Raw genomic sequence first — 22500 nt, 5'->3', positions numbered from 1 at the left:
TAGCAAACAGAGCAAATGCATATATGGGACCACAGTGGTAATTACAGCAGCATGCAGGTACATTGATGGCATCATGCCACCAATGTTGGAGTATTTCAAGATAGCACATGCATAGAAACAGATTTAAATAATTATCAAACAATAGGACATATGTCCTAACATTACAGCTAAGTCATCACATACCAATCCAGTTGGGTATTTAGTTTATTGTTGCAGTATATTCCTGTAGTTTGCATTACTTTCCTAGTCAGTGCTGTTATTTGTACCTTACAAGTATTAGTACACTACCCTATTGCCTTAGTTTGGACAGTGGAATGGCTGTCAACAACTATATACATGAACTGGTTTTACCTGCAGTATACACCTCTTACCTGGTATACCTGTGGAGGAATTGCTTGTTAACACTAACTGTTTCTACACATACCCCCAGATTCCAGGTTGATGTTATGCATATACCTGTCCATCTCTTTTTGCAAGACTCTGGCCATGTCTTGACCACATGCTGGTTAACCAGGAAATATGTAGACTATTGCCCTCTTCAACCTTTAGTAACTTACAACACTCTTATACAGGATTTCGTAGACCGTTATATTATGTAGCACAGTGATGAGTGATACCTCATTATTCAGAGCAACTGCAGCAACAGCAATACCATACAATACCAAAGGAAACATGACCAGTACAGGGTATCAATTATTATTTCTAGGGACAGTGTTCGTATCTGACAGACCTGTGGGAGCAATGTTTGTTAGCACTCCCTGAATGTTCTGGGTCGATGGTGAGGATAAATTTAAAGAATTTTTTGAATATATATCTAATAGCACAGAATTTTTTAAATTTACTTATAAAAAAGGCTATGGACACATAGATTACTTAGATGTTAACATATTGGTAGACAATTTGAACAACAAATTTATATCCAAGGTACACAGAAAAGACACTTATTGCAATTCCTTTTTGCACATCTAAACTTTCATAAAAAGGGTATTGTAAAAGGACAATACGTGAGGTGGAGTATTTACTTTTGGTGCTTATTTAATAAATGTTTGATCAGGGTTATGGCTATCTGAGTGCTTTTTTAGTTTTATGGTCTTCATTTAGAACTTTGTTTCTCCTTTTGACTTGTTTTTCGTATATTTTGGAGGATGGACAGGCTTATTGTAACCCATGAAGCTATTTCAGTCAGAAATAGCAGAGAGAAATGTTTGGAGCACCTGACTGGCCAATTAAGTGACTTGTTGGAGATTTTGAAACCTATTTGCTCTTTGCTCTTAAAACCACGAAATTGCTTTAACACACAAAGAGGAGGCATGTCACTTGATGAAGGAGGCTAACGGTGGAAGAGGTCAACAACGTTCAGACAGTGAGATCGGAGATGTTAATCCTTTGTGTACTTTGGATAATAATGGAGTTGGTCAACATTCGGGAGATGACAACATTTTAAGTGCTAATGGTGCCAGTTTTGATAGCAGAAGAACTCCAGAAGTGCTATGAATGGCAGAAATGGCATCCACAAGCAGTGGTTTGGACAAACAAATTAGAGGTAACAACAAGAAAACACAATCACAGTAAGACGCTGACCGGTTCGATTCTCAGCTAGAGCGTCTTCTGCATGCATGAATGGGCGTACCTTCGTTGAAGGTTGTGCGTTAGGGCTGGCAACTCAGCACGTAAAAATCAACTGCCAATCATTAGCAGACCGGAGTTTCCGCTGTGGTGACCCCTAACCAGGAAAAGCCGAAAGACACAACAACAACAACAAGAAAACGCAATGTGATACTCATTCTCCAAACATTAATTATGGACACAATGAACTTGATTTAAATGTGTGGCTTAAAAATAACATTAATTTTGATAAAAATATAGTTGATGGCAATAGAGAAGTGGACACTTATTCTAACAACTTGAACAAACTATGTGATTTATTGTACAAATTTAAAACACTGAATGCTGACAATGCATACTTAAAATAATGTATTAGTTTAAAGGTTGTACCTAAAAGTTTAAGGGTGTTTAGATTCCCGAATAATGTAGAGGAAGGCTTGGAATTTCATGTGGAATTACTTGATATTTTTGATAAATGTAGTTTTGACATACTTAGGGCCATTATTAAACAAAATGATAGACTTATGCAAACATTTTATGACAGAAGTAGCAGTGTTAATCTCTGTAATGATTTAATGTTTACTGTAGGGGAAGAAAACAAATATTTTGACTTGAGGATGCAAGTAGATGAGAAAATGAAACATATTGTTAACAGGAAGAAAAGAAAGATGGAGAGGGATTTGAATGAATATGTATCCAACACACATTATCCTAAACCAAAAAATACACTGGTTACCCTAGGGAGGAGAATGTGTTTAATAGAATGGACAGGGACAGGCCACCAAATATGAGAATGGAGGGTGGTCATAGACCTGATCTAAACATGGAGGATGCATACAGGGAAGGTATAGAAGGACCAGGGGACATGAGCGAACCTTTAGAGTATCCCCCCTCCGAAAGTCAGAAAGACTGCGGAATAAAGCATCTGTAATTATTGTCAGGACAATGGGAGTGGGTGGAACAAAAAACAGAGGAGCAATGCCTTCTAAGTGACGATATATTTGAATTAGATATTTCCCTCAATAATGGAGAAATGTGTGAGCAGACAGAAAACACAGGGCCCATATTGTCTTATCAAGGTTATACAATATTCAACTATAGTAGTTTAGAAGTTAGTAAAGAATTTTTTTAATTATTTGGAAATGGATTTAAATTTGTCCCCAAGATGAAATGTGACATTAGTAATTTACTGATAGACTTAAGAATGTTTATTAGGAAAAAGAGCCTTGAGTTATTAACAAAAGACGTACAGACCACACAAGGTAATTTAATGAAAAAGAGTGTGTGGAACCCCCTCACTACACCCTCAGTTAAAGAATTTAGAAAACTTGTTAGAAAATAAATTAAGAGAAAAAGTTTCTACCAACAAGCTATGGTCAAATCTTACAGCAGATGAAAGGTTGCTTTTGGAAACACTTCGCAACAATAGATTCTTGAGAGTAATGAAACCGGACAAGGGTGGGGGAACGGTATTAATGGATTCCACCATTTATGAAAGTAAAATGATGGACCATTTACTTGACTTAACTAAATATTCTAAGGTCTCCTTGAATGAAATACACATTGTTTATAAAAGGATATATGTAGCTTTAAATGACTAGTATTGGAAGGAGTTGTAGATACAGACACTTTCAGGTTCCTATATAACAGTGAACCTAAGATACCTGTTATATTTGGAATTCCACAGGTACATAAAGACCATAATAACCCACTGTTGAGACCTATTGTTTCTGCCTCCCAGTCTGTTACAGCTTTTATTGCTAAATACTTGGATGTGAAACTTAAAAAGGTTTCCACCACTGCTTTAAATGTATTAAAAGATTCATGGGATTTTCTCAGAAGCATAAAAAAAAAGATTTAATCAAAGATAATATAATTTTTGTTACTATTGATGTTATAGATCTTTTTACTGCTATACCACATAAATAAGGACTTGAATTTTTGGAATACATGTTGAGAAGCACTAAAGAGTTTAATGAGAAAGAGATATATGCAATCTTGGTGTTGATGGAAATTGTCCTTATGTATAATTTTATTTACTTTGAAGGAGAATTTTTAGGCAACTAAAAGGAGTAGCAATGGGTGCCATGTGCACTCCTACTTTTGCCAATCCTGTGCTTTCTTGGTGGGAGAACAAGTTTGTCTTTAACTCCAAATGCAAAGGGTGTTGGTCACTTTACAAACGATTTTTAGATGATATTTGTCTTTTCTGGGTCGATGGTAAGGATAAATTTAAAGAATTTTTTGAAGATATATCTAACCGGTCTATATTATATTCTCAAAAGCCATCAATGTCAAATCTGACATTGTCGACATGAGAATATCGAACACTCAGAATCTCGAGCATGTAAATGGAAATCTCTGTAAGGGGAGATTTCCATTTACTGCAATGTAGTGCGGTCTCGGAGTTAGTATATTTAGGTAGCCGGGGGTGTGGGGGGGTGCAGGGGGGCTTGCCCCCCTGCTTAAACCTGTTAGGGTACATTTTTCTTTTATTTATTTGTCTTTTTATAAGGTCGATGTTTGAAGACATCGACCATATGGTGTCGACCATATGTTGTTCGATGTTTTCAAACATCGATCTTGTAATATAGACCCTATCTAACAACATAGAATTTTTAAAATTTACTTATAAAATAGGCTATGGACACATAGATTACTTAGATGTTAACATATAGGTAGACAATTTGAACAACAAATTTATATCCAAGGTACACAGAAAATACACTTATTACAATTCCTTTTTGCACTATAAGAGTGCACATCCCATACTTTCAAAAAAAGGGTATTGTGAAAGGACAATACATGAGGTGGAGTTTTTACTTTTGGTGCTTATTTAATAAATGTATGATCGGGGTTACTGCTATTTGAGTGCTTTTTGTTTTTATGGTCTTCATTTAGCATTCTGTTCCTCCTTTTAACTTGTCACTCCCTGAATGTTGCCATACAAAGTACCAGAATCCACATTAGTATTATGAACATACATCTCGGATCATCCCACTGATTTCCCAAGGTGTCACGGTGACAGGCAGCAGATATGGGCCAATATACTGGACATTTTGGACATATCTGTACAGTTGTGGGGGCTGTGTCTGCTAGCACTAAAACATTGTCCATCACAGTTGTCTGTGCTATATAGATATTGCTGTATATCTCTTATCTGATTTCTGTCTATAATTCTCCCGTGGTTTTACATTTTGACCTTGTATTACAACACTCTTATACAGGATTTCATAGACAGTTATATTATGTAGCACAGTGTGGGTGACAGCGATGAGTAATACCTTATTATTCAGAGCATCTGCAACAATAACAATGCCATACAATACCAACATAAACAGTACCAGTACAGGGTATCATTTCTGTGCACAGTGTTCGTATCTGATGGACCTGTGGGAGCAATGTCTGTTAGCATTACCTGAATGTTGCCACACAAAGTACCAGATTCCACATTAGTACTATGCACATACATCTCACTCTGTTACTGTACGCACTCTGGTCACAGCTTGACAACATGGGGGTGTGATGGGACAGGGTCTATATTAGAACAGTGAACATTCAAAATGTCGAGTGTTCTAATATCGAACCCTAGCAATCGAAAAAAAACATTGAACATTTGGAACAGCAAATTTTTTCCCAAAAAATTTGCTGTTTCAAAACACATACACACAACACAATCACACCAAACAAACAGCAATCCACACACATTCACCTAAACTCTTACACCTAACCCTACACTAAACTATACATACACCACTAACTATCCACTTACCTTAACCCAAACCCTAACCCTAAGGTCCATCACTATCGCACAGTCACCTCACCAGCGCCCTAACTCACCTAACCCGCCCTAACCCACATGTCCACACAGTTGTACACTTACCTGACACACGCCCTAACCCTAACTCACCTAACCCACCCTAACCCACATGCCCACACAATCGCACACTTACCTGAACCTGACCCGTAACTTTCCACCAGAGCACTGAAAATACCGAAGCAACAGAAACGGACAACCAAATTCTTTCCCTAGGAAAGAATTCAGTTTCCTGCTACTTTGATATTTTCAGCGTTCGTTGAAAACGGGTCGATATTAGAACACCCAACATTTCAAATGTTCGGTGTTCAACTATAGACCCGATGGGACATACTTGGCTTATTACTCTCATAACAGTTTGGGGAATTGCTAGAGTGACAGGTTTGTTCTTATAGATGTCTGAAAATCAGTTGTATTTATTGTTTGCTGCCTATACATCTGGGATCATCCCACTGATTTCCCAGGGGGACAGAGTGACAGGCAGCAGATATGGGCCAATTTACTAGACATTCTGGATATATCTGTACAGTTGTGGGGTATGATTCTGTATGTATACTACTACCACTTCCAGGATTCGAACCATGGCTGTGTGTGCTAAAAATACAATGGTCCACATCTCAGTTGCATGTGCTATTTGGATTTTGTTGTCTGTCTTTTCACTGTTTTCTGTCTATGTCTCTCTCAATTGTACTAAATGACCTCTGGGGATTACACCAGTCATATGCTGTCATTCCTACACATTTTATTTATGTTGCACAGTGTGGGTAACCGTGCTTAATACAACAGTACTATTAAGTGATTGCAAATCTACATTACCATATGATACCAGAGTAAACACATGCAGTCCAGCAGTTAGACCTTCATTGTCAGGCTATTATGCTTTTATTTATATACACCCTATATGAGACTCTTCATGCCATATTCTCTGGTGTATGCAGTACTTGCCTTAAACAATACAGGTTTTATACAGGCAATTAACTTACTAAAACTTTTAAATTTATTTCCTATGACAGTACATGCAAGAGTATTACTAACCTACCTCGCGTCACAACCTCTCCAAGCGACATCCATGGGCCTCCTGGTTCGCAGCCCGCTCACTTGCCACTGTCAAGGACATAAGAGGAATATTTATCCATAATATACATGAGCTGGAAATTATTAAACAGGTAGTGGAGTGATACTTACACACAGCTGGGATCTCCCCTGTACTCCTAGCCTCTTGGATCCACTAATCCAAGAGATCCCCCTTTCGCTGCTTCAGGTCAGCATAGTGATGCCTGACCTGCTCACCAGTTTAGGGTATGCCAATGGCACTGGTGAGGTCACAGGTGAGGTGTTCCCAGGCTTCCACTTTATATTGGGAACTCTGGTACTGGCCCTGCAGCAGTCTCTGCTCATGGTCTTTGACAAGGAGTCCTGCCATGACTCTGGACTCCTGGATGCCCCAGCACTGTGCCCAAAAGTGCATACCCTCTCCCATTCTAGACATAGTGCCTGCAAGGGGAAACTAAAACTAGTTATGAGATGTATTCCTGCCTGTTGGGTTTAAACAGGGCCAATTTTCCACACTTTGCTGTGATTGGATGGTTTTTGAAAAAGCTAAGCTATGGGCAAAACTGCTTACCTAAGGTTGGCATTGCTTAAAGGGGTATACCAATGTTCAAATTGAGTTAGCTGGCCTACACATTGCTTCCAACTACTAAGCTGGCCTGTGCAATGCTTAGCATTGCTTAATATTTAATTTGCATTATATTTGCTTTTTGGCATTGATTTATTATTAATTACATGTTTTATATATATATATGTCTGGTATCCATGATTCATGTGTACGCACACTGTATGGGGTCCTTGTGTTTATTAGGGGACATCAACACTTACAATTATACCTCACATCTGGGCTTACTGCAGTACTCCAGTTCACATATTTATGTTATGTAGTAGGTTATAGAACATAAGACTGTATATAGATTCCTTTTACATTTTCAGTTTGATTTTCCTATAGTGAGGATTTGTTTGGTGATATCTCAACCTTATGTATTGCTGTGATAGCTTAGTGGTTAACTACTGTGACTATAGTGTATAGGGTCCTGGCTTCAAGACCTGCAAAGGCTGTTTATTTTGTTTCTGTTCAGAACAGCAGCTGTTGCATACAGAGTGATTAAGGCACTTTTAAGCACTTGTAAGTGGGTTTGCGGGGGTTTGCCTGAAGGTAAGCAATGCTAACCTCTGGTTATATATGCTTACAGAGAGTTAGTTTCAATATTGCTTAACCTGTGTGTGCATTCCTTACCCCTGTGCAATCAGGCTTAAACTCACTTACTAGTGCTTACATATGCTTACTCCCGCTTACTACTGCTTAGTAGTGCTTACACTTGCTTACTAGTGCTTACTCCCGCTTACCACTGCACTAAGTTACACAGTAATGTCTAATGGTTCTTGGGAAAGTGGGGGATTTGGACGCTGTATGGAGTTATCATTCATTACACATTTTACCTCCCATTTGTATCCCTGATTTTTGTGTACATATATTGTATGGGTCACATGTGATTATCTGTGGACTTTGCAACATTATGACACTGACACCTCACATCTGCATTTAATGCAGTACTCCAGTTCACAAATATATATTATTTAGTAGGTTATGCAACTAATAATATTGGTCATAAAGTGATTTGACATGGAAAATGGAATGTGCTGCAGTGGGACTCAAACCGAGAATGACTGTGTGTAAGGCCAATGCTCTGCCCACTACACTATTGCTATACTGCTTCATTTGCATATATCTTGCTTTTTATCCTCTTCTGCCATTTAAGCTGCATTAACCGTAGCTAAGCGATGGGCAAACCTGTGCACCTATGGTTAAATTTCATCTGTTTCATAAAAAAAATATATCTTTATATTTGTTGTTTTAACTATTGCTCTTTTACACATGGAGGTATGTTGCTGGGGTTATGCATACACCTATGAGCGGTCACGCTCATTCTTTTAGGACTTGTCTGCTGTTCTTCATTGCAGGGGCATGTATATTCTGAGAGATCTGCTCTCAGACATGCCCCCTGTACTCTTACATGCTCCATGTAAGATTAAGAGCTCAGGCAGCGCGCCTTCATTAATATGCATGGCGCACTGCTGTCCTGCTCCTAAATGGCCACTTCTGTGCAGGACTAAGCTAGTCCTGCATGGGAGGATAGTGAATCCGGGGGATTGATTGTGTATGAGTACATGTATACACTAATAATTAGTGCAATTAAACATTTGTGTGGCACAAAGTCCAAATATCTTATTCCTCTACATTCTATGCACATCACAAGGTTATAGTCGCTTTGTGTGTCACAAACATCTATCACTACACTCGGCACATTATGAGTCACTGTAACTCAGTCCAATTCATTAAAAGGAGAAATCACATATACTGCATAAAAAACTCAACCCCCAAAAAACAATTACACATATATAAATCAATGCTCTAGAAACAACAGCTTCCTTAATTAGAATGGCAAAAGATAAACGTTACGAATAAAAAAGAGAAACAGCAACCAGCTAATCAGAAAATGACCCTTATTGACACAATTGACTGGAAACTAAACATCTAAATTAAAAAAAAAAATTAAAAGCTTGGAATTAGCTAAATCTTTCCCTGCAAGTTTAAGCTCAATGGGAACTCAACTCACTGAGCTATACTGACTGGGAATTCAATTTGATAAAAAAAATAAATGAATAAAAGATCGCCTGTAACCCGCCTTCCATGGGAATGCAAGTCCTCCACAGCCACCAGAATTAAGTGTACTAATGGTTACGCAAATATGAAGAAAAGCCAAATCTCCCAAAACAAAGACATCACTGCTAATACACACTTAAAAGCTGCATCAGCAGTGATGTTGTGTGGGAAACAGTGTCCAGTGACATCAACACCTGCAAGAGGAACTCAAACAAATAGAACCTCATCTCACTGGAATTTGATGAGGTGTAGTGAAACCTTTACTAAAAGACAAAAGGAAATTATATTTTTCAACATATTACTAAAATAGACATTAGCAAGCTCCTCTTTTGCATAAGAAACACTTGATACCTCCTTTCCCCACAAAGTGGGTCTGCTATATGCAGGAGTGACCTCCAACCTCAGCTAGAATGTGCCCTCCCCTTTATTGCCTGTACCTTAAAAAAAAAGAAAAAAAGAAAAAATCTATCCCTAGTACAAACATCTCCAACAACATATGCAGATTTATAACTATTTCTCCTAGAAGAGAACACTACTTGCCATATCATAAAACTATAGAATCCTGTCCCATCTTCACAAATACAGTGTCACACAATACCTCTGTACAGCTTCAAATCCCTGTTGTACACCAACCACAACCTGCCTCCAATCCAACCCTAAAAAAATAACTGACGCTCTCTTCTGCTCCACATTCAGAAAAGAGCTAAACACATCACTTCAAGCAAGCTAAATACAAATTACTCAGTTCAGGGAATGTCACATAGTCCTATTCAGACTGGGAATTCTTTTTATTACAATGACTGTCCAGTTTGCCTTCATATAAACTTTCTCAGTCCTGTGCTACTTACAACAGCCTTTGTTAATCCATTGATAATTTGCAATGTAGTCCTCAACATACCCACTGTACAACTCTTAATGTGATACACTGAATCTTGTAAACAATATTTGCATTCTATTTTTGTCATCGGGTCTGTCTTACATTATGTATATGCACCTAGACTGAGACTGAAAATGGTCCATGTGGATCAGTGTTGTACTCTGCTCATTACTATGACCCTTCCTACACTACCCTTTGGTCCAGTTCCATAAGTCATGATTTTCTTGTTTTTTCTTCTGAGCTCTGTTGTATGTTTGTAGGGGACAATGCTACTTGCTATCCTTCTCAGATGTCTGCTTGGTTAACATATATACTCCTACCTTGCATCTATCTGTCTGTTTAGAATTAATGTCCTGATTTCTGGATGAGGTATCAGCCTGTTTAGCTTCTATAGCTATGCTTAGCATGTGTTTACTCCGTGTCCTTCCTAGTTCTGATCTTTCTCACTTCCCTTTGCTGTGTAACTATTTTACTCCCTCTATACTGCTGACTGTTCCTTTCTTTTGTCTCTTCTGCATGAGGTGACAAGGTTACCTTGGTGCTGTTGAAGGCATCTCCTGTATTTTGAGACAGCAGTTTATGCGTGTGTTTTTTCTTACCCTCTCCTCTTTGTTGGACCCATTTTATTCTTGGTTTCACATTTCCTACTTCCACCAAACTGTAGTCCTTTTTCTTTCGTATTACGTGAGCAGATCATTTCTAATTCTAGTTCTACTACCTTTGATCTTATAAGATCCTTACCCCCACACATACCTGTCAGCTGCTATAATTTAGGCTTAGTGCTTATAATTTTTGCTCTCAGATTTAGCTTTGTTCCTCCTGGATTTTTGACATTCCTCATAAAGTCAAACTTATTTATGAGCACATACATTAAAAAATGACAAATGAACAAAGTCTGTACAAAGATTTCCTGTTACTAATTATATAGAGTGTAACAGATAAACAATTTATATTGTAGAAAAATATGTAGTATATAAATTACTAGAAGTCCTCCTTTTTCTGACCCTCTGCTATGACTTTTAAAGTTAATCTATGATTTGTAATGCTCAGAGACGCTCCACCATTCTCTGTTAGTCTAATGCTCTATTTCCTGCTTTCACACTTACATGTTAAGCAAACTGCTGCATACACATTATGGAGAATAAAAGAAAAGGAAAAAGAAAAAAAGAAAAACAGTTTAATGTGCAACAGCAACAACCATTCTGCCTTTATCTCTGCATTTCACTGTAATTCATCTCAGTAGTTCTGAGCATTTCCCTTTCTTGTGGTTTAAATGTTTTAAGCACCCCCACACACACACACACACACACACACACACACACACACACACACACACACACACACACACACACACACACACACACACACACACACATACACACATTATCACAACAGGGCTCCAGAGTGCTTGCATTATTTCCTTAAAAAAGAGCTACAATATTTTTTCACAAAAAAAATACAAAATATATTTTTCTACATTGCTTGCTCTTTCTCACGGTTATATTATCATTTAACCCATTTATGCCTATAGAGCCCTTCTTCCATTTTACACCCAGAGCTTCTTATGGCAAAGTGATATCTTTTGAGGTTCATTTGTAAATTAACTTGCCAGTTAACAATGGGCAACACAAAAAAGGGCAAGATGTTAAATATTAAAGGGAAACTGAGATTGTTAATCTACAAATGTCTTAACTTGAAGATGTTAGTCATGGTTTATCAATTGTTATCTATGATTTTATAACTGAGAGCTATATGTTATTGAGAAACATGGCATAAAATACAATGGCGGCTGACAAAAACATATCGGCCGATATTCTTAGCTATGCAAATGCGCATAGGCTGAGAAGTTCATGGACAAGTGCAGCTTTGATGAGGTTCATAGAAGCCAGTTATGTAAATGCACAATGACCGCAAATGATCCTATGCAAATTTGCAAATAATGAGATGGAAATGAGGAATGATGTAAGTCTTCAGATGCTAATAAAGTACAATATGTTGTACACCATTTATAGCTTCATAGGTGTTTATTAGGCTAATGACCACAAGGGCCTTATTAAGCCTAGCCATGCATCCCAAATCTCTGACAAGTTATGGTACCCTTGATAAGTGTAAGTAGCATACCTCTCAAGTGTACCTCCTTTTAAGGAACGTTCCTCATTTGGGGTTTTAAAAAGTTAATGTTCCTCGAAGTTCCACATTGAAAGGATTTTTTGAACATCTAATGTTAGCATTTTTTAACTTGTGTCAGTGGCAAATAGAACTGAATGATATATTGTTTCATTAAAAGAATTCTTCTATAACTAAAAATATCACATTTTAACCATCCTATGAGCTTCCTAATTTAAGTTGTTAGTAAGCCATTAGTAAGCATTCCAAATTTTGCCCATTTGTTCTACATTATGACAAGCAGTGTTCCTCATTTTGTACATGGAAGGTTGAGAGCTATGGTAAGTAGGGGCTTGGGAGATGAAACATTTACAAGCAAGGGCCTGGGAGATGGACCATTTACAGGTTGCCTGTGTCCATTAGAAACATAGCTGCCAATCCAGGGATGAATTTCCTGCCCCCATCCAATTGTCCAAATTACACTTGAACTGGGTTAGGGAGGAACTCTGCTTCACGTGGATGGGGAGCCTGCTCCAGAGATGGGTAGTCTCTGTCTCTCCAGCAGGTCTTATTTATATCACAGGCATGATTTAAGTCTTTAAAATGGGTAATTCTGGTGCTGTTTGTATTGTTGATACACAGGAGATCCATCAGAGAGGGGTCAGACAATGTCCTGTATGCAGGCATAGATCTCCTCTCAACAGCCTGTAGGAGACAGAATACAGGGATAAGGCCTTGAGGCAGTCTGCAGAGGACATTTTACTTATGCCCTCTATTCTTTTAGTGAGGAACCTCTGTGGAATTTCCATTTGTTGGCTATGCCTGGTTAGGTACATACCAAAAGGGGTATTGTACTCAATGATAGGTCTGATGAAAGCCAAATACAAGGAACAATGACTTCCTTGGACCTAGATGCCATACCTCAGTTTATAAGTTGTGCAACATAGAATGATTTCCTCACTACTGCAGACATAATAGTCAAAGACTAGATTACTGTCTATGTGTGTCCCCAAGTCCCTGACTGCTGGGTCAGCTCTATGGGGTGTGTTGTCAATATGAAAGTTACCAGGGGTGGATGACTTCCTGAAGGTTAGTATTATGCACTTCTTGGTATTTAATTTTAGTCCATGGCTCTGACACCAGTTATTTTTCTGTCAGCCCTTCCTGGAGAACATTTGTGTCAGTGTGAGATTCACTGACAGCTCCTAATTTGCAATCATATGCAAATTTAGTCAGCCAGAGACCACTGACATTGGCCTTGACTTCATAGAAGAAAATGCCAAAAAGGAGTGGTCCAAGGACTGATCCCTGAGGAACTCCACTTGTGACTGGCCTCTTTGTAGAGGTGGACTCCCTAATTTTAACTTCCTGGATCATGTCTGTGAGCCAGTCGGCTATCCACTGGGTGATATAAGGGTTTTTACCAAATCTCTTGAGTTTGTTAACAATGCCTGAGTGGGATATTGTGTCAAATGCCTTGGCAAGGTTGAGGTAGGCAGTTTAAACCATTTTGTCCTCATCCATTGCTTTGATGACCTTTTTAAAGAAGTCCACCAGGCTGAATAAGCATGACCTGCTCTTGATGAAACCAAATTGGATTGGGTCCAGTGTCTGGAGGATTACTACATCATTATTGATCATTTCCATGATAATTCTTTCCATGGCTTTGCATATAAGACTAGTGAGACTTATGGGTCTGTAGATGGCCCACCTTTCTGGAGAGAGATGATTGTTAATGTTCACCATTCATGAGACATGAAGCCTGTTTGGAGGCTACAGTTAAATAGCAATTTCAGAGGGCCTGATAGGTCATGTTTCATGCAATTTAGAAGGCATCCTGGTATATTCTCTGGGCCCACTGATGCAGTGTTCTTGGCCTCGGTGAGAGCATTAAGGACTTGGTGATAGCAGGGGGATTTATATTTGATGGTATTTCCTGAGGCAAGGTTGAGGGGGGAGAGACGGGTAAAGTTGGAGCTGAATTAATCAGTCAGTAGGTTTTCTATATCTTCTGGCACAGTATAGGTGGCTCCATTTACAATGAGCTCTGCACACAATTGTGTATTGCCTTTGAGGTTAAAGACATAGCTAAAGAATGCCTTGTGGTTTTCCTTGGCCTGGGAGGTCAAATTTACCTCAAATTTGGCTTTGGTAGACTTTATTTGTCCTCCAAGTTGTTTGTTAGTTTGATGAGAATGCTTTTATCCTGCTGGGTGCTGCACCTCCTAATTTTTGCCATGATTTTCTTCCTTCTGTTATACAGCCTATTGATTTTGTGTTTCCAACAGGGTGCCTTCTTTTTTGAGTTAGTTCTGTACTTCTTCCTCATGGATACAGCTGCCTCTATGCAGCTATTAGCATGCTTGTATAGGGTTTCTGTGAGCAATTCGCCATAGGCAGCAGTGTTCTCAGGGTTTATGGGGGCTTGAAATTTTGCCAGGTTCTCACTTAATAGCAGGAAGCTAACCTTAGAGTAGTTCCTGAATATTCCAGGGTTAGCTGGGGGTCCAGGTTTTATTTTTATTTCAAAGAAGACCATTTTGCGGTCTGACCTTACCAGAGAAGATATTACACTGGGGAGGTGTGCAGCCCTCTCCCTGGTTAGTGTAGTGGCAATCTTGTCAAAGGAGTTTGTGTTTACAAAATCCAGGAATCTGTGTGCCTATACATTTGGTGTCATACAGGAATCTCAGTTAATAATGGGGTAATTAAAGCAGCTCATGAATATGGCATTGGGTTGGATGGTAGGTTTTCAATAAGTTTAAATACATGGTGTGGGTTTCCTGGGTCATAGAGGGGGACCTATAGCTTGCAAGGAAGTGGTATTGAATTTTGCCTATGATAATTTGAACATGGAGCAGCTCAAGTGCATTGCATTTGAAATTCACAGTTACATTTTCCTGCTTTTTCAAACTGTCACATACATATCTGCTATATAAAGAGAAGCCTCACCAAATCTATTACAGTTGCAACTGGCAAAAATGTTGTCACTTGCTGCTAGCTTTGCTATTTCCTGTTCTGAGTTGCTTGCCCTGGCTGGGCCAAAAACTCTTGTGCCCAGGAGTGCTCACCGGCCAAGAAGGCAAAAATATAAGCAAAGCAAAGTGCAGACTATGTACAAGGACCCAATAACACAAGTATGAACAGTGTTTCATCTCACAGAAGGGTTTCCAGTGGAAGTGGGTGAGCAGTAGGGTTCAGCACTGAGTCCACTGCTGTTCATACTGGTGATGGACTACATTAGCAAATAGGTCAGAAAGGATAAATCAACAAAGTTGCTATATGCAGATGATGTGACATTATAGGCAGAGTCTGAGCAAGAGCTTCAGCAAATGATAGGGGAATGGAATGCAAAACTGGAGGCATGTGGGATGAAACTAAGCACAGATGAGTCAGTGGTAATGGCAACAAATTGGGGAAATCAGAAGAAACTGAGAACTGAGATAGAAGAGAAGATAGTGGAACAGGTTAATACCTTCAATTATCTCTGAGAGGTGATTGAGGAGAAGGGACATTTGAATGAAGATGTCCAAACTAGAATCAGAGGGGCTAGAGTGTCAGGTGTATTGCATGACAGATGAATTCCAGACAAGCTGAAAAGTGAGGTGTAAAAACCAGTGATACAACCAGTACTACTGTATGGTACAGAAACCTGGGCATTAAAGGCAGTGCAGATGAGAAAGCTAGAGGTGATAGAAATGAAGTGCCCGAGAAGAGTGGTAGGATGCACACTGTGGAACAGATGAAGAAATGAGGACATAAGAGCAGAAATCACAGCAGCTACAATTGCAGAAAAAAATTAAAGAGAACAGATTACAGTGGTTTAGGCACATGTGCAGAAAAGCAGAAGACAATCTGATAAAGAAGATTTGAGACAGACAGGAAGAAGGTAAGAGGAAACCTGGGCATCCAGCAAAGAAGTGGATGAATTGTGTGAGACAAGATCTGCAACAGTCAGACATGAGTGTTGAAGAAGGCAGGAGTGTTGTATTGAATTGTGACAGATGGCAATAGTTAACACGACACCCCAACCCCATTCAGAAAAAAAGGGAAAAAGGGGGCTGATGATGATGATTACTCATTATAACTTTGACAATCAGGAAATCCTTCATAGGTTCAGAGTAGACAGGGACAATACAAGTGTCTTAGTGGGTATGTTTGACCCCCCCATAGTGGCAGTGGTGAAATGCATGGAATTCCTGTCCCTATGAAAACAAAGGTATTTATAGATCTCACTATACTTGCTACAGGGACCATCCAGACAAAGACTGGAGACAGGTTGGGGATCTTACAGGCTTCTGCCTTGAGGACACTGCAGTAGTTCTTGAATGTTCTCTTGGCATATGTGGATCAGTATTTCTATTTCCAGGTGTCATCTCTTGACCAAGCCAGGCCTATGTGTGCCTTTTTTGGACTGGCACATTTCCCTGAAGTAATTAGTTCAATAGATTGCACCCATGTTGCAATTAGGGCCTCTTCTGGTCTACAGGGGAGTGGTACCACAATAGGAAGTGCTGCCAGGTAGTGTGTGATGCATGGGGGTGCATCATGAACATCTCTGCCCAGCATCCTGGTCGTGCACATGATTACCATATCTGGCACATAGGCTCACTCTTCCACCTCTTCCTGCATAGTAGGATGTCTAGTGCTTATCTTATTTGTAAGTGGAAAAATATTTTTATATTGTATTTAAGTAGTTATTCATGTATTGCTGAATGCTAAACTTTTTTTTTGTTTTGTCCCTCCCCCCTTTTTTCAGGTGATGGTAGATATCCACTGGAGACATAGCTCATGACACCAGTGAGAAATCCAAGTGGAGCTGCAGAGGAGTCATATAACACATCCCTATCCCAGACCCATATTGCCATTTCAGGTATCTGAATGAGTCTGCAAGTGCCATTCAGTATGACATATCTACTGCATGCAGAATGCTTACTGCATGTTGCATTCTGCATAACATAATCATGCACTGGTATGGTGGTGAAGTAACCCATGCTGTCACTGCAGCTTCCAGTTCCAATCCCACTATGACTAAAGATGACCAGTCTGCAGCAGTGGTAAATGAACATGCATCATGCTTGTGTATGGTATGCAGCTGTGCAGGTAAAAAGACAGTGCCTAGTCCATAACTATGGAACATGACATTCAGGCTACTGTTTCCTTTATTGTAAAAAATATATACAGTACAACTGATGCATGCAATGATATCTGTGGGCTATGCTGTGTGGTACATGGTCTGTTATCACTGTTCATCTGAAATTCTCTCTCTCATTATTTATTATCTTTTAGAGAAGTTGCTCATATTATTGTTACTTAAAGTCATACCCGAGTGCTCACTGACCCCTTTTTCGCATTTTTGTCCACTTTAATGAATAAGTTTTGCTGTACTGCTTACATAATTATGCAAGTATTGAATATTGTCCACAGTGGAATACTTCATAAATTATTGCATTGCAAATTCAATGGAAATGTTTCTTACTGCTTTTTTATATTATGCCATCTCTTCTTATTCTGTGGCACTTCACAACAGATTAATTATATGCTGTCATACACAATAATTTCTGACTTCAGAAATATACAAAAATGTCATAATTTGTGCAGTGGGGAGGGGGAAGTGGTAACAGTGTAAGTTTACATGGCAGGATACTCATTTTAATCTGTCATTCACTTATTATTTCCTCTTTAAAATTGTTGTGCATTACTGTGTTTATATCATAGGTAACTGCCACCTGTAAGAATGGTAATCCAATCAGCATTGATTTATTTTATCTTTCATTGATGGTGTACATACTAGTTGTACAGGGATGATATACATAAATTTGCAAACTTGGTTCTCCCCAGTACCATCCCCCATTCCAGTTAAACATACAGCTGCGTCTTTGAAGCTAATTTACAGTAGTTCAAGACCAAAGGAGTCATACAGATCTGCTCTAGATAAGGTAAGTGATGGCGCAAGTGATTTTAGTAAGGGGCTACTTTGAGAATTGTAAGGTGAGTTATTCCAGTGTCATGACCTACTTGATGTAGGTGTTCCTCCTGACACTAATCCAACAGTGCCACTTGACCATGACCTCAAATGTGAGGGTCTATTAGATGTAGATGAATGCTGGCATAGCCTGCATGAAATATATTGTGCTTGTTCACCTTGACTACTTATATTACTTTCCCGAAAAGCAACTACATTATCATATGATCTCCTCCATGTGTCCAGACAGTACCCTGTCCTTTGCCCCTTGTAAGACTGACTCCAGCTTGACTGTAGCATGTCCTAACTAGTGCACCAGTGAATGGAGGTGACCACTGATGCTTGGTGTGCCACCATAGTACTCATCTGTGTGATCATGGCATTATCCCTGCTCTGTGCCATTTCCAAGTAGTGCTAGAAATCATCCTACATACCCTGGAGCACTCTGACCATTTCTAGCTGACTCTCTGTGGGAGTGCTCTGAGCCCTAACAATGTCACTGCATATTTCCTGTTTTTCACTGTTTTTAAACTTCGTATAGCATTAATCCCATACTCACTGGGAATAACAGTGAAGAGACTCATCACATCCATAGTACCCATATGAAAGTCAGTGTCCTTGTTGAAAGTATGTAGAAATGCTGAAAGAGAACTTATAAATCTTCAGTATCTTTTAACACAGTAGCTTTAGGTAGGGCTTTCTTTAATTTGGTCTCAGCAAAAATGGATGCAAGTTCTGTTATCCAACTACTTCCTGCAACACTGGCACAAAGTGGAGGATTATGTTCATCTTTATATATCTATACTGGGTGATAGGTTGCTATAATGGTTAAGGAGCTGACCTTACAGACACAAAGTACAGGGTTTGATTCTTATGTTGCATAGTTGGCTTAAAATGGCCCACAAGGGCAGATAGCCTAGAACTAATCTATGACCCTATGTATTTTGGTAAGTCCCTTGATAATTGGAATTATTGGCTTGGATTCCTTAAGATACTCATATAACTCTTGGTTAATTACATGCGTAATGAGCATAGCATATAGATATTCCTGCATATTGTATATTATTTTATTCAGATCATATTCCCGAAGTTTCATATAAGTTTGGCTGTCATTCAGTAATGCATACATCTTCTGTTCATAGAAGGATCTATCCATTAGAACAGTGGCACCTCTCTTGTCCCCTGGTCTGATTATGAGTTCTTCAGTATTCATTAATTCACACAGTGCTTGTTTTTCTGCTTTATCCATGTTGTAAAATCCATGGGCATTATTGTTGCTGCATAGTGTAGCCACGTACGTTTTACATACTTTGACATGCATTTAGAAGAAAACTCAATTATGGCAGTAGAACAAAAGGGTAATAAAAGAAAGTCATATAGAACAAAGGATAATTTGTTGTTAAATAAAGTCATAGTGGAGAACTGTAAAAAGGTGAAGAATCTAAGTAAGGCATGGATTGACTAAAAAAAAAGATTTGATAGTATCCTACATTCATGGATAAAAGAGTGCTTAAAAATGTATAAGATACGCTCTACACTGATCAAATACATTACAGTGACCATGAAACAGTGGCAGACCACTTTGCAATTAAGCCATGATAAAGGACAAATTATTATCCCAGGGAGAAAAATTCAAAGGGGGATATTTCAGGGTGACTCTCTGTCACTGTTGCTATTCTGCCTTGCCCTTAATCCATTAAGCTGTCTACTTAACAGCTTAGGCCATGGCTATAGTTTAGCTCCTAGAAAACAAAGTCTAAAGACTTCTCGTCTTCTCTTTGTCGATGATTTAAAACTGTATAGCTCATCAGATGAGGAACTGAAAGCCCAGCTGCAGGTTGTCAGAACTTTTTCAGATGATATTAGAATGTCATTTGGTCTTGATAAATGTGCAAAAGCAACCTTTAAAGCGGGAAAACTGCATCACCAGGAAAACATCAGTTTTGGGCAAGAATGTGATATAAAAGAACTTGAGCAAGAGAGAGTGTATAAATACTTGGGAACTGATGAAGGATCAGCAATAAAACATGAATAAATGCAAAAAAACTTAGTAAGGAATACTTTAGAAGTCTTAAATTAATCCTGAAAACAGCGTTGACATGTAGGAACAAAATCCAAGCTATAAATCAATTTGCTCTTCCTGTCCTAACTTACAGTTTTAGAGTGAATGATTGGCCCCAAAACGTGTTGGATAGATTAGATAGGAAAACAAGAAGGTTACTTCATGCTCACCAAATGATCTATAAAATCAGTGCATACAAGATTATATATTCCCCTTCTGAAGAAGGGATGGGCATCCTTGAAATTGATTACATGTATAGATCTGCACTCGTGGGACTCCATACATATCTGCTAACTTCACAAGACCCAAACATAGCGAAAGTTTTAAAAACATGAGGAGAATAAATCTAAAATGACTTCTCAGTTTAAACTACTGGAAACATATCGGTATCAAGCAGGAATGGAAATCAAACCAGTAGATAAAAATCAGGCAGCAACTGAATGTGCAAAAAAATAAAAGAAAGAATATAAGGTAAAGGCCCAGATGAGAAGGCAAGAAATGTAGAAAATGCATAAATATAGCTGCAAGTATAGAAAACTTCTGGAAGAACTCCATGTTGATCAGGAACGAATGCAGGAATGGTTAAGGACAGGTGAATTCAAACCAAGAGACAAAAGGTTAATATTGGCTTGCCAAGATAGTGGGCTGTGTATACATTGGTTTACGAAGTCCATTGAACATGTGGGAGAAACAGACAAATGTAGGTTTTGAAAAACCAAACTGGAAACAGTTGCACACCTCGTTGCTGGTTGTGACATACTACTAGCTAAAGGACTATATACTGAAAGGCATAATAATGTGGCAAGATTGTTGCACTGGAGATAGTGCAAACATTATGGTATTAAAGTGGCTGAAAAACACTAGAAACGTGAGCCACAAAGCATCATAGAAAACAATGAAATTTACATCACAGGGGATCATGCATTACCAACAGTTCAAAAGATATGATGGTCTGAGGAAGCCCTTTTGGGTGAAAGTGCTTACCACTGTTTGATTGTCTAGTGAATAAACCTGTTTTTTAAAACTACACTGTTCCTGGATGGTTTTGAATTGTTACAGCCTTACTTTGCTCTTACACCTGTCTTCAGCTATTATTTTAACTTTTAGATTGTGTGTGGTGTTTAGAGCATTTGCTCCCTGGGAGGTAACTTTTTTGGATTAGTTCAAAAGATAGATTCTAGAAAACCAGATATAGTGGTCCATGAAAAGAAGATAAAAGTAGCATTGATCATTGAAATCACCACATCCATTGACTACAGTGTCTTGTGTACAGCAAGACACAAAGTCATAAAATATCAGGATCTGCAGGCAGAAAAGAGAGCAATGTGGAAGAAAGATACCCGGACAATTCCAATAGTAGTAGGAGCAATACAGTCATATTTAGATATGATACCAATACATGTAACCCAATATGAATTTCAGAAGGAGTCATTACTGGGCACATTGCGGGAGCTGCAGTGAGCACTTTTGACTGAAATCCAAGACAGAAACAATACTAATTTCATGAACTTTAATTGTACTTTGACTTAGGAATGGGGTATATTCCCGTCATGGTATTAGAAACCCAAATTACTTAGAGAAATTAAAAATGAAAGTAAAACAGGGCAACATCAGATATATCCAGGTAGCAAAACCATGCCTTAAGCAGCCCAAATGCAATGTCTATAATGACCTGGGTTTGGGATAAGACATAGCTGTATCCATTGTCTGTCACAGTCTGTGGATTTCTGATAAATTACATTGACTAGAGTTCAAGGGCATATCCAGCAGCCAATTAAGATGTCCCTGGGGAAAGCTATCCTTCACAAATTGTTAATACAGTTCGCATGTGTGCATATATGGCAGTAATGGTTGCTGCCTGGGCAGCCTGCAGACATAGTTTAGATGATGTCATGTGCAGTGCAGACCACATGGAAGTTGTCAGAGTGATGACCTTTATGGTTCTCATGTCTTATTCCCAGCTCAACCGGTGGGACTTTTATTTTAATATGGCAATCTATGACCCCCTAGAACTTCAGAAAAATGAGCTATATTGTAAAAGCTCCACATGGCATTGACTCTCTTCTCTGTGATATAGGAAAAGGAAGCCATATTTACTCCGCCATATGCTGCAGCATGGTGTCAAGTAATGGATGAAGTATTCTAGAGAGTGATGCCTGGGATACCCCAACTGTGTCACCTGTTGGTGAAAGATCCCTATAGCAAGTATTCATAAGTTCACACATAAATTAGTATCCACTGGGATAGGTAATCCACAACTAACACAAGGCTGAAAGTGAGACAGACAAATCTCATCTCCTGTATGATGTCTCTATCAACGCTGTATTGGTCAACAATGGCGGTGTGATTA

Source organism: Protopterus annectens, chromosome 2.part1 (genome assembly GCF_019279795.1).
Source record: "Protopterus annectens isolate FY-2018-M chromosome 2.part1, PAN1.0, whole genome shotgun sequence".
Taxonomy (NCBI): Eukaryota; Metazoa; Chordata; order Ceratodontiformes; family Protopteridae; genus Protopterus; species Protopterus annectens.
The sequence above is the reverse complement of the archived record's forward strand: the minus strand, read 5'-3'. Positions refer to the sequence as shown.